This window comes from Elephas maximus, chromosome 1, assembly GCF_024166365.1.
Source record: "Elephas maximus indicus isolate mEleMax1 chromosome 1, mEleMax1 primary haplotype, whole genome shotgun sequence".
Classification (NCBI taxonomy): domain Eukaryota; kingdom Metazoa; phylum Chordata; class Mammalia; order Proboscidea; family Elephantidae; genus Elephas; species Elephas maximus.
In genome coordinates this window covers 76,179,398-76,193,765 of record NC_064819.1, presented here as the reverse complement: position 1 = coordinate 76,193,765, position 14,368 = coordinate 76,179,398, and the positions used below count along the sequence as shown (strand labels likewise).

Below are 14,368 nucleotides of genomic sequence, written 5' to 3'. Positions count from 1 at the left end.
TCACTCATCTATGCCAAGTAATTTAAAAAGACAGCTACCTGGCCAACCAATTGGAAGAGATCTATATTTGTGCCTATTCCCAAGAAAGGTGATCCAACCAAATATGGAAATTGTTGAACAATATCATTAATGTCATACACAAGAAAAATTTTGCTGAAGATCATTGAAAAGTGGCTACAGCAGTAAATCAACAGGGAACTACCAGAAATTCAAGCCAGATTCAGAAGAAGACACAGAACCAAGGATATCATTGCTGATGTCAGATGGATCCTGGCTGAAAGCAGAGAATACTAGAAATATATTTACCTGTGTTTTATTGATTATGCATAGGCCTTTGGCTGAATGGATCATAAAAAATTGAAGAATGGGAATTCCAGAACACTTAATTCTGCCCCTGAGGACCTGTACATAAATCAAGAGGCAGTTGTTTAAAGAGAACAAGGGGATAATGAGTGGTTTAGAGTTAGTAAAAGTGTGCGTCAGAGTTGGATCCTTTCACCATACCTATTCAAAAAAAAATTTTTTTTTTTTATTCAATCTGTATGCTGACAAAATAGTCTGAGAAGCTGGATTATATGATGAAGAACAGGGCATCAAGATTGGAGGATGACTCATTAACAACCTGCATTATAAAGATGACATAACCTTGCTTGCTGAAAGTAAAGAGGATTTGAAGTACTTACTGATGAAGATCAAACACTATAGCCTTCAATATGGATTACACCTCAACATAAGGATAACAAAAATCCTCACAACTAGAGCAATAAGCAACATGATGAGAAATGGAGAAAAGATTGAAGTTGTCAAGGATTTTTCATTTTGCTCGTGTCCACAATCAACACCCATGGAAGCAGAAGTCGAGGAATCAAAAGACACAATACATTGGGCAAATCTGCTGCAAAAAAAACCTTTTTAAAGTATTGAAAAGTAAAGCAGTCACCTTGAAGACTAAGGTGCACCTGACCCAAGTCATGGTGTTTTCAATTGCTTTATATGTATTCGAAAGCTCGACAATGAATGAGGGAGACCGAAGAAGAACTGTTGCCTTTAAATTTTGGTGTTGGCGAAGAATATTGAATAAGCCGTGAACTGCGAAAAAAAGGAAGAAATCTGTCTTGGAAGAAGTACGACAAGAATGCTCCTTAGAAACAAGGATGGTGAGACTACTTCTCATATATAAAAAAAAAAATACTTTGGACATATTTTCAGGAGGGATCTATCAGTCCCTGAGGAAGGATGTCATGCTTGGTAAAGTAGAGGGTCAGTGAAAAAGAGGAAGACCCTCAACAAGATGGATTGACATAGTGGTTGCAACAAGGGGCTCAAGCATAACAAAGATTGTGAGGATAGCTCAGGAACAAGCACTGTTTCGTTTTCTCGTATATAGGGCCCATACCTGTCAGAACCAACTTGATGCCACCTAACAACAACAATACTGTAATTTACTAAATCATTTTGTGTACTGTGTTTCTTTATCACTGGAATGTAAGGTCTATGAGGGCAAAGACTTGTTTGTGTTTGTTTACTACTGTAGTGTTAGTAAAAAAAACAATCCCCGGCACAGAGTGTTGTTGTTTTTAGGTGTTGTCAAATAACACCCTCACGTACAACAGAAGGAAACACTGCCTGGTCTTATACCATCTTCACAATCCTTACTGTTTGTGCCCTTGTTGCATCCACTTGGTCAATCCATCTCATTGAGGGCCTCTCCTGGTAACGTGTTCAAAACCTGTAAGACAAAGCCTTACCATCCTCCATTCTAAGGAGCATTCTGGCTTAAATTTCTTATCTAGGAGATGATGAAAATGAGATCTAGATGATTATTGATTTTCTGTAACAATATATCATATCTTATACTTAAACAGATGTAACTAGATGTCATGCCTCGGGTTCCTTTTTCTGATCCGTGGTTATCACAGCCGAATGTGTTGGCAGAAGAGGTGAAGGGAATGGGATCCTCTTAACCTAGAAATTCAAATTGGAGGCATTATTCCCTGTCCTTGAGTATGAAGAATGTGACCTAGCTGGAGCTGGACTCACAAGGACACATCAACTGGGTCCTGACATATAAAAACAATAGTTAGGAAAACCTAGAAAACGTCTTTTAGGGATACTTTTACATAAACAATTCTTAAACAGAGCACAAAAGACCCACATATTTTCCACTGTTATTTTTGTCCATTTAAAAACCCACTGCCGTCAAGTCAATTCCGACTCATAGTGACCCTATAGGACAGGGTAGAATTGCCACCATAGAGTTTCCAAGGAGCACCTGGTACATTTGAACTAAGGACCTCCTGGTTAGCAGCTGTACCGCTTAACCACTATGGCACCAGGGTTTCCCTTTGTCTATCAGTATTTAGTAACTAGCAAGGTTTGTTGGACCACCTAAGACATATCTGACTGTCATTACTCAAACCAGAACCAAGGATTACTAAGAAAGACAATTCAAGATGTAGAATCGCATGTATTCAGCAGTTTTTAGCCAATCTGAAAAGGTGAAACCTTTAATGATTTTACTCATTTGTAATGTTATTATATACCGACGATTCTGTAACATTCCTTGTACTCAGGCAGACATGGCTCTGGAAGTACGCTTGTCTGTTTCCCATTTTTGCCTCGTTGAAAGTTCACGGAGCAGACACTTTCTTCTTGCTTCATTATACCTTTGTGGTGATTTTTACCCAAGGACAGCCCTTACTTCCACGTTAGATTCTATTATCAGAAAGGTAGGTTTTTAACTTTTTTTTCCCTTCACACTGTTTGGGATCAGCTTTCCCATCAGCAGCTAGCAAGTAACAACTTCCTCACATGACATCCAGCATTTCTGAACATGCAGACTGGACCATGTGGGGAGGCTAGGCTGAATCAACACCCGGTGCATAAGAAACTCACAGATTCTAAGACCTAAAAGTACACAATACAAGAACCAAAATTTTAAGGGTGTTGGAAATACAACTTAAACAGATTGAGCTCAGTTCTGGGGTAAATGAGGACAAGGAGGCCTGATTAGCACAGGAGCTCAATATAAAACTTGGGATGGCCCACCATCCTTCTGAAAGATTTGGATTTCACAATAATCCAGTACGAAGGATTAATTTCTGCATTTCTGGACAAGATAAATATAAAAACATAATTCCATCCAGATATTGCTGGTTTTTAAATCCAAAAGCTTAGGTACTTGTCCTTCATACTTTTGGGGTAATGACACTATTCCAGACCCAAGACAAGTTTAGTTAAATGGATTTTCAAATCAGTGAAGAACTGATTTTGAGAGAAGATTGGACCATGCTTGGCCCCACAGGGAATCACTTGTGAGGGAAAGATTTAATCGTTAGACTAGCCACATCTCCATAGGCTTCACACCAGACTAAACTTTGTGTCTGCTTCACCTCCCCAAGGCAGCTGCAGGATTTCCTCCAATGTTTAGTCGAGATATTGATGTAGTAGGAACACTGGTGGTGTAGTGGTTAAGAACTCAGCTGCAAAACTAAAATATCAGCTGCTGCATAGAAACCCTGTGGAACAGTGACTGGGCTTGATGGCAACAGGCATTAATGTATTATTGTTTGCCAGTCACTGCCAATACAAAGGTAGGAAAACAGAAGTGGTTCCTGACATAATGACATAATAATGTCTTAGTTTCCTATTACTGCTGCGACTGAAATATCACAAGTGCGTGGCTTAAAGAACAGAATTTTTCTTTTTCTTTCTCACAGTTCAGCAGTCTAGAAGGCCAAATTCTATGTGTATCTCTAGGGGGAAGTCCTTCCTCTTCTAGTTCAGCTTTCTGTTGTTTTTTTTCAGGTGCCGTGGAGTTGGTTCTGACTCATGGCACACGCTACAACAGAACGAAATGCTGCCCAGTCCTGCACCATCCTCACAATTGTTGTTATGCTTGAGGTCATTGTAGCAGCCACTGCGTCAGTCCATCCCTTCAAGGGTCTTTCTGTTTTTCACTGACCCTCTAATTTACCAAGCATAATATCCTTCTTCAATGACTGCTTCCTCCTGATGACACGTCCAAAGTATGTGAGACAAAGTCTTGTCATTCTTGGTTCTAGTGAGCATTCTGCCTGTACTTCTTCCAAGACAGATTTGTTAGTTCTTCTGACAGTCCATGGCAGTATATTTCCTGTGGTTTCATGGTGTAGTGGTTAGCACATCTGCTTTACACGCAGGAGATCCTGGGTTCAATTCCCAGTGGAGCCAACCTGGTTTTAGCAGACTGGAATCCTTCTACTTCCTGTGCTTGTTTACAGATTCACCTCCTTCTTTTGTTTTCTGGTAGCATCTGTCTTCTCCCAGAGTGTGCTCTCTTCTCTCTGTGTCTAATATGCTGTTTTTATCTCATGTGTTAGTTGGTTTAGGACATACTCTACACTCATCTGGCTTCCTTGACCTAAGAGACAAACCCTATTCCCAAATGGGAATTCATCCACAGGTATGTTGTTTTTGTTGTTAGGTGCCGTCGAGTCGGTTCCGACTCATAGCGACCCTATGAACAACAGAAGGAAACACTGCCCGGTCCTGCGCCAGTCTTACAGTCGTCATTAGGCTTGAGCTCATTGCTGCAGCCACTGTGTCAGTCCACCTTGTTGAGGGTCTTCCTCTTTTCCGCTGACCCTGTACTCTGCCAAGCATGATGTCCTTCTCCAGGGACTGATCCCTCCTGACAACATGTCCAAAGTATGTAAGACACAGTCTTGCCATCCTTGCCTCTAAGGAGCATTCTGGCTGCACTTCTTCCAAAACAGATTTGTTCGTCCTTTTGGCAGTCCATGGTATATTCAATATTCTTTGCCAACACCACAATTCAAAGGCATCAACTTTTCTTCAGTCTTCCTTATTCATTGTCCAGCTTTCACATGCATATGATGTGATTGAAAATACCATGTCTGGGGTCAGGTGCACCTTAGTCTTCAGGGTGACATCTTTGCTCTTCAACACTTTGAAGAGGTCCTTTGCAGCAGATTTACCCAATGCAATGCGTCTTTGGATTTCTTGACTGCCGCTTCCATGGCTGTTGATTGTGGATCCAAGTAAAATGAAATCCTTGACAACTTCAATCTTTTCTCCATTTATCATGATGTTGCTCATTGGTCCAGTTGTGAGGATTTTTATTTTCTTTATGTTGCAGTGTAATCCATACTGAAGGCTGTGGTCTTTGATCTTCATTACTAAGTGCTTCAATTCCTCTTCAGTTTCAGCAAGCAAGGTTGTGTCATCTGCATAATGCTGGTTGTTAATGAGTCTTCCTTCAATCTTGAGGCCCCGTTCTTTTTCGTATCTTCCAGCTTCTCGTATTATGTGTTCAGCATACAGATTAAATAGGTATGGTGAAAGAATACAACCCGGGCGCACACCTTTCGTGACTTTAAACCAATCAGTATCCCCTTGTTCTGTCTGAACAACTGCCTCTTGATCTATGTAAAGGTTCCTCATGAGAACAATTAAGTGTTCAGGAATTCCCATTCTTTGCCGTGTTATCCAGTTGAATGCCTTTGCGTAGTCAATAAAACACAGGTAAACATCCTTCTGACATTCTCTGCTTTCTGTCAGGATCCATCTGACATCAGCAATGGTATCCCTGGTTCCACGTTCTCTCCTGAATCCAGCCTGAATTTCTGGCAGTTCCCTGTCGATATACTTCTGCAGCCGTTTTTGAATGATCTTCAGCAAAATTTTGCTTGCATGTGATATTCATGATAGAGTTCTATAATTTTTCACATTCAGTTGGATCACCTTTCTTGGGAATAGGCATAAATATGGATCTCTTCCAGTCAGTTGGCCAGGAAGCTGTCTTCCATATTTCTTGGCATAGAGGAGTGAGTACCTCCAGTGCTGCATCTGTTTGTTGAAACATCTCAATGGATAGTCCATCAATTCCTGGAGCCTTGTTTGTCGCCAGTGCCTTCAGTGCAGCTTGGAATTCTTCCTTCAGTACCATCGGTTTCTGATCATATGCCACCTCTTGAAATGGTTGAATATTGAATAATTCTTTTGGTATAATGACTCTGTGTATTCCTTCCATCTTCTTTTGATGTTTCCCGCATCGTTTAATATTTTCTCCATGGAATCCTTCACTATTGCAACTCGAGGCTTGAATTTTTTCTTAAGTTCTTCCAGCTTGAGAAATGCCGAGTGTGTTCTTACCTTTAGGTTTTCCATCTCCAGCTCTTTGCACATGTCATTATAATATTTTACTTTGTCTTCTCAAGACGCCCTTTGGAATCTTCTATTCGGTTCTTTTACTTCATCAATTCTTCCTTTTGCTTTAGCTGCTCAATGCTCAAGAGCAAGTTTCAGAGTCTCCTCTGACATCCATCTTGGTCTTTTCTTTCTTTCCTGTCTTTTCAGTGACCTCTTGCTTTCTTCATGGATGATGTCCTTGATGTCATTCCACAACTCGTCTGGTCTCCAGTGGTTAGTGTTCAATGCATCAAAACTATTCTTGAGATGGTCTCTAAATTCAGATGGGATATAGTCAAGGTGATATTTTGGCTCTCGTGGACTTTCTCTGATTTCCTTCAGTTTCAGCTTGAACTTGCATATGAGCAATTGATGGTCTGTTGCACAGTCGGCTCCTGGCCTTGTTCCGACTGATGAGATTGAGCTTTTCCGTTGCCTCTTTCCACAGATGTAGTCAATTTGATTTCTGTCTGTTCCATCTGGCGAGGTCCATGTGTATAGTTGCTGTTTATGTTGGTGAAAGAATGTATTTGCAATGAAGAAGTCGTTGGTCTTGCAAAATTCTATCATTCGATTTCCGGCATTGTTTCTATCACCAAGGCCATATTTTCCAACTACTGGTCCTTCTTCTTTGTTTCCAACTTTTGCATTCCAATCGCCAGTAATTATCAATGCATCTTGATTGCATGTTCAATCAATTTCAGACTGCAGTAGCTGGTAAAAATCTTCTATTTCTTCATCTTTGGCCCTAGTGGTTGGTGCGTAAACTTGAATAAGAGTCGTATTAACTGGTCTGCCTTGTAGGAGAATGGATATTATCCTATCACCGACAGCGTTGTACTTCAGGATAGATCTTGAAACATTCTTTTGTACGATGAATGCAACACCATTCCTCTTCGAGTTGTCATTTCCAGCATAGTAGACTATATGATTGTTTGATTCAAAATGGCCAATACCAGTCCATTTCAACTCACTAATGCCTAGGATATCAATGTTTATGCGTTCCATTTCCACAGGTATAGGGTTTAGAATTTACAACCCATATTTTTGGAGGATAGAATTCAATCTGTAACAATACATAAAAATTATAATTAACCTTTTAAAAAGCTGTCAAACTGTGTTCTAAAGTGGCTGTGTCATTTTACATTCCCACCAGCACCGTATGAGAGTGCCAGTTTCTCCACATCCTTGGTAATACAGGTAATCGTCTATGTTTTCTGATAACGACATACAAGTAGGTGTGTAATGGTATCTCATTGGGGTTTCATTTGTGAGTGCATATTGACTATGAGGAGCACTGGTGGCATAGTGGTTAAGAGCTACAGCTGCTAAACAAAAGGTCAGCAGTTTGAATCCACCAGCCACTCTTCGGAAACCCTATAGGGAAGTTCAACTCTTTCCTATGCTCCCTATGAGTTCGAATTGACTGGACAGCAATGAATTTGGGTTTTTTTGTTTGTTTGTTTAATGACTGTGATGTTGAACATCTTTTCTAGTCCTCATTAGCCATTTGTATGTCTTCTTTGGAGAAAAGTCCATTCAAATAATTTGTGAGTTTTAGATTTGGTAGTTTATCTTATTATTATTGATTTGTAAAAGTTCTTTACATATTCTGGATACAAGTCCTTCATGAGTTACCTAATTTACAGATATTTTCTCCCTGCCTATGTTTTGTCTTTTCATTTTCCTAATGGTGTCTTCTGAAGGGAAAAAGATTCTAACTTTTATTTAGTCCAGTTTGTCAATTTTTTTCCTTTATGGATAGTGTTTTTGGTGTTATATTTAAGAACTCTGCCTAACCCAACGTCACATAGTTTTTTTCCACTGTTTTCACCTAAAACTTTTATAATTTGAGTTCTTATATTTAGGTCTATGATCCATTCCGAGCTAATGTTTGTGTACCATTGGAGGTAAGGCTCTAAATTCATCTTTTTGTGTGTAGATATCCAATTGTCCCAGCAATATTTGTTGAAAAACCTACACTTTCTGTGTTGAATTATCTTGGTATTTTTGTGAAATGGGTTGCGATGAGTCAGAAACCATCACTTGGTTATGAATCAGAAGATTCTATGTTTCACTCTGACTGGCTAAATATCTTACAGAAAAAAAATTAGTTGCTACTTTTCATTTATAGAAATTGATCTAATTTTCTAAAATGAATATTTTGGGTCATAACAAATAGCACTTCTTTAATTTTCTCAATATTTTTCTCTTTGTTTTAGTCTTGAAAATATTTTTAAAATAGCTCATTAAGGACAACACAGTTCTACAGCCATTGGGACAGATTGTCCTTTAGGCACTGGCTTCAAAATTGATTTCATCCACAGTAACATGGATTTCCTTTACATCAGTGGCCCCAACTAAGGATTACTTATTCTTCCTTGTGGGAAAAGAAGCCTTTCCCAATAATATAGAGGACTATTAATCTCTAACATTTTAAATGAAAGCAAGTCATTGGCACTGTAATCAATTCCTCTAATACCACATTCACTTAAAATATTATTTTAAGACAGTAAATAACTTCCGTATTTCCAAATTCTACATAAAAGAAATAGTTATAGGATGATTATAATTTTAGGGATTATATTTTTCTAGTTTCATTACCTAGGAGCATTTCAAGAATTGGATCAATGGTAGAATTTCTAAATTCATTGTCATTATTTTTGATTAAGAAGATTTATGTGGATATCAATTTTAAATTGGGTATAATATTGTTTTATGACTTACCTACGCTCTAAAATCAAAACCAGGACAGTGAAATGCACTTCTCAAGTAGCCATCACAACATTTCTCTGTGTCAGGATGTCCTCTTGCTGCTATTTCAAAATGATCCGAAATTCTTAACTCCTGAACTGCTACCAGTCTGGCCCAAACTACCTGCATCTCTTGCCTGAATTACTGTAGTAACCTAACAAATGTCCTATTGCTGGTTAGCAGCTGCCTGCTAAGCCTGTCTCCAACCTTGATCTCTGTTTTGGGTGCTGGCTTGTGCCACCCAGATTTCTTCCTTTTCAGGACCAAGGCATTCATTTCCTCAGCTGCCAGGAGTGATGCTCCCTCATGGCACAAAGTGGAGGCCCTCTCAAGGAATTGCCCTCAGCTGAAAGGAACTGTCTCATTCAAGGTCATGTTCCCTCTCTGAGAGCAGCCTACAGTAATGACTGCTCACTACATGCCTATAAAGGTCTGACTCTCTTGCCTCAACTCTGAAGGGCCATCCCATTTCAAGAGCTCCTTATGGAATCACCTCAGGCATCTGTTGCTGCCTGTCAACTTTTCCCCTTCTAATACTGCTTCCCTAACTCCCTCACAGGTATTGTTCCCATAGCATTCCGTGATAAAATTCCTGCACACAAACACCTAATCCGCGTGAATACAGCTTGTGCCAGGAGTGTCCAAGAAACCATACACTAAATGGTATTTTGGAGCTGGATCACTATTGATTCGGCTATGAATCCTATGTCATTAATATAGTGAACCAATGTTATCCTCTCCAAATGTCCTGGCACTCTAAATATCCATGGACCATGTATGGCTCAGGAGGAAAAAAGTCTCTTTAGATGCTTTCACAGAGGTACTCTGCCTTTACATTTTGCCATCAGTTGGAAATTAATCAACTTTAGCCTTTTACAGAGCACAAACAAGAGGCATCTCCTCAGGAATTAGGAATACACAGGGTGGATCCACCAGAGAGATCCTCCTTCCCATCTGGGGAGGAATCCTCATGCCCTGATCAGCCTGATGCTTTCCCAGGTCTCAATATCCTTCTCAAAGTCTTCTTGGGGTAGGCAGGACGAAGGAGCACTCTCTAGTGAGTTTTTCTCTTGGGACGAAATAGATAAGCTCTAGAATGTCTTATTTTGCAATGGAGGAGCGAAGTTCATTTGTGCTGGGGGTAGTTTCTTTTCTTTTTCTTTTTGTGGGACTGCAAAAAGAGAAATTAGAAAACATAGAGGGAAGCTTGAAAAAACTAGTGTCATTTGGTCATAGTTAAGATTAGGTTAATGACAGTCTCCTTCACATGAGTGAAGAGGGAGACAACAAACATAGCTCCTGGCACAGACTTCTTGGTGGTATGAGGATCCCATGTCTCTCTGCTCACTTCTCTCTTTTATATCTCAAAAGAGTTTGGCTTAGGACTCTAACTAATCTTGAAGACCTCATCAATATAACTGCCGCTAATCCATCTTACTACATCAGAGTGATAGGAGTTATAATGTATAGGGAAATCACATCAGAAGATAAAATGGTAGACAATCATACCAGGGAATCATGACCTAGCTAAGTTGGCAGATATGTTAGGGGATACAATTCAATCCATGACAGATTTTTAAAAAAAGAAAACAAAGCTTTGCTGTACTCACTTCACACCCAGCTGCACTTTGAAAATACATACTCTGATATAAAATCTAGATCAAATGTCAGCTTTATGTCTTTAATCCTCAGTAGTGACACCTACCTGATTAGTCCCCCTCAAAGGTGAGTGTGGTGAAGAGAAGAAACAGTTTTTGGAACAAGTGACATAACACCTTAAGATAGAAATTTTAGTAAAGAAAAGGAGGCTAGTAGTGGGGATGTCATTGGGGATTGGATGTGTGTATGATCCTTCTACTTGTCCTTTCTTCAGGGTCCAACGTACTGTGTCCCCATGTGAGTGTCAAGTATTTTCTGTACCTGATCATCTCCTCTACCTGATTGTCTCCTCCTCCTTTGCAAGGCCTTTTCTTACCTCTGAAATAGATACTTCTAGTTTTGTAGTAATCCCAGTGAAAAACACTGCATATTTTTCTTCCGTCTTTCTTTTTTTTCAGCTATCATTTGGCTTCCAATATAATCTCTATCCATGAAGACAAATTTTCTTTTTTCCTTTTCTGGATCTGCAGATCCTAGAACAGTGCCAAAGTCAGAGTGAATGTGTGAAACCTCTTGATTTTCTCCTGACTATTGTGCTACTCCCACGATTGTTCAAATATGCCATTTGTCTCCTATCTTAAAAATGCTTCTCTTGACCCAACATTTCCCTCTAGGTATTGCCCTCTTTCTCAGATAACTTTAATAAAACAAGCTCCTCTAAAGAGTTGTCCAGATTTGCTATCTCCAGTTTCCCTCCTGCTGTTTTGAAATCCACTATATTCTGCCTTTTTGACACCCCCAGTGCATGGAAACTTCCTGTCAAGATTACCAATGACTCTTCTCACTTTTCCAAGACTTTCTCTTCCTTGACTTCTCTTATGCATTCAGTTGTGCCCCCTCAATACGTGTTAGAATGAAACCCCTGTAATGTGGAATTAATCTCATTTGGGAATTGGGTTTTCTTTCTTATATTAATGAGGCCATATCAGTGTAGGGTGTGTTTAGATGTAACCACTTATGAGATACACAAAGAACACATTAGGCACTGAGAGGACAGAAGCACATGTGAGGATCATCCAGGAACCCAGGAACTCTGGGGTTATAGAAACTGAGACAAGGATTTTCCCCAGGCCTGACAGAGAAAGAGCAACTTCCTTTGAGCTATGCCCTGAAATTGGACTTCCAACCTTCAAACTTGTGAGAAAATAGATTTCTGCTCTGTAAAGAAAACCACTTGTGAGATTTCTGTCACAGCAGCTCTAAGAAACTAAGACAACTTCTCAGCGTCAATAAACACACTTACTGCCTTAAAACTTCTTTTTTTCTTTCCAGGACACTGCTGTCCTGACAGTCTTTCAACCTACCTCTCTGGCAAAACCTATTCAACATTCTTTGAGTCTTTTGCCTCCCTCCACCTGTTCTATAGTAGAGTGTCTCACAGATTGGTCCTTGAACTTCTTTTCTATATACACTTACTCCCTGGTAATTTCACCAATTCTCATAGTTTAACTCATCTATATGCATAAATCATCTCATAGTGACCCTATAGGACAGAGTAGAACTACCTCATGAGTTTTCCAAGGCAGTAAACTTTATGGAGCTTGGTTGCTAACCAGAAAGTCGGGGTTCGGGATCCACCAAACTTGGCAACACAATGGGGCAATTCTACACTGTCGTATAGCTTAGTTTGACTCAGGGTTGACTCATCGGCAATGGGTTTGGTACGGTTTGAATCTTTATGGAAGCCAAATGCCACATCTTTCTCCCATGGGATGGCCAGAGAGTTCAAACTGGTGACTGTTTCATTACAGCTGAGCACTTAGCCACTTGAAAGTAACTGGTTTGTTTTTTTTGTTTATATGCTTACAAATCAGAAAGTTGTATCTATAGTCTATATCGCTACATTAAGCTCCATTCTTGTATATACAACTGATTCCTTTGCATTACCATTTGGATGTTTTCTACTAGGCATATAAAAGTGAATATGTCTAAAACTGAACTCCCAATATTTCTTTAATAATCCTGCTATAGCCATCTCCATTAATGGCAACTCAGTTCTTTGATTTTTTCAGGCAAAAAACCTTCAAGCCATCATTGATTCCACTCTTTCTCCCACACCTCGCATCTACTTAGTCAGAAATTTCTCTTGTCTCTATCTATAAAATATATGCAGTCTCTGACTACTTCTCACTACCTTGACTGTCACCATTTTCTACATGGTAAGAGAAGACCCCAGAAAGAAATTTAATCAAAAGAGATTTTTATTAAGCAAAAACAAAAACAAAGATAGCCATTGCAATGAAGTATCTTCCCGTGTACACTGGGCACAAGAGACTAGCAGCATCCACAGAATAATAATCAGGGAGTCTCTAATATACTCTTACAGAAAATACTAAATTAAGGAAAATTGCATCATTGTCAAAGGTGGGAAACATAATATATGGGAATACATGATTGGTTTAAGGAGTCTTTGTTGGCTAGATTCTATTTAGTAACTCTGGGAAGGTTTCCTTGGGAACAACCTGGCAATACCTGCTTTTGGCTTAGCGACTTGGAATTGCTTCTCAGTTCAGTCACGAGTAAACAGCAATATGTTCCTGTGTGAGAGCTTAACTTCCCTGTATCATTGCCAAGATTTAGGCATGTGTAAGGCAGAATATAAGGATGTTGGATGTCCCAGAGATGGACTGTATAGAGTCCAGTCTTGCAAACCAATCCCACCCCATTTATCTGGCCCTGCAGGTAGGTATAAGGAGCCTCCATCATTTTTTTTTTTCTTCTTTCCAAATGTTTTGTCCATTTGGTCAAATTAACATGATGTATTAAATTTTTTTTTTTTTTATTAACATGGTGTTATTCTCTACCGATGTCCTGACAGTCCAAACATCCATGGACAATATAAGGCTCAGGAGATAAAAGTCTCTTTAGATGCTTTCACAGAGGTACTCTGCCTATTCCATTTTGCTCTAAATTAGAAATTAATCAACTTTAGCTTTTATTTCTTTTTTTTTTTCTTAGTGGTTCAATGACATTCGAGGAGAGCCATCAGTCCTGCTTCCCCACTGCTCTTAAATGTCTGCATTATTGCATCCACTGGATCCATTGGCATCCTATCTCAGTTTGACACGGATGGATGTCTTAACAATTGCACTACTACAACATTTTGAGGACAGGCATATTCCACCTAGCACTAGGAATGGGGTCTTCATTGCCATATGAATGGAGAGTAAGCCAGCTACAAAATTCCACTTAGTGTATGGCTCCTTGGACCACACCTGACCCAATGGGTATCCACATGGATTAGATATTGGTGTGCAGGAAGTTTATCAGGGAATACTATGGGAATAGTACCTGTGAGGGAGTGAGGGAAGCAGGATGAGAAGGGGAAAAGTTGACAGGAAGCCACAGAGGCCAGACCTGATCCCATGAGGAGCTCTGGAAATGGGATGGCCCATCGGAGTTGAGGCAAGAGAGTCAGACCTTTATAGGCATGTATTGAGCAGTCACTATGGTGGGCTGCTTTCACAGAGGGGGGATGAGTTTGATTGAGGCAGTTCCTTTCAGCTGAGGGCAACTCCTCCAGAGGGCCTCAACTTTGTGCCATAAGGAAGCAACACTTCTAGCAGCTGGGGAAATGAATGCCTTGGTCCTGAAAGGAGGGGACCTAGTAGCACAACCCAGCATACAACACAGAGAACAAGGTTGGAGGCATGCTTAGCAGACAGCTGCTAACCAGCAGTAGGAAGGTTGTTTGGCTATTGCAGTAATTCAGGGAAGAGATACAGGTAGTTTGGGCCAGACTGGTAGCAGCTCAGGAGTCGAG

The 14,368-nt window shown here is 39.9% G+C and overlaps 1 non-coding gene across 1 annotated transcript; it reads left to right on the top strand.

The window, feature by feature from the left end:
• Positions 1-4,139: 4,139 nt before the first annotated feature.
• On the top strand, positions 4,140-4,212 carry TRNAV-UAC (transfer RNA valine (anticodon UAC)). Its single transcript has one exon. It is a non-coding gene; the product is annotated as a tRNA-Val (tRNA).
• The last annotated feature ends 10,156 nt before the right edge of the window (positions 4,213-14,368 follow it).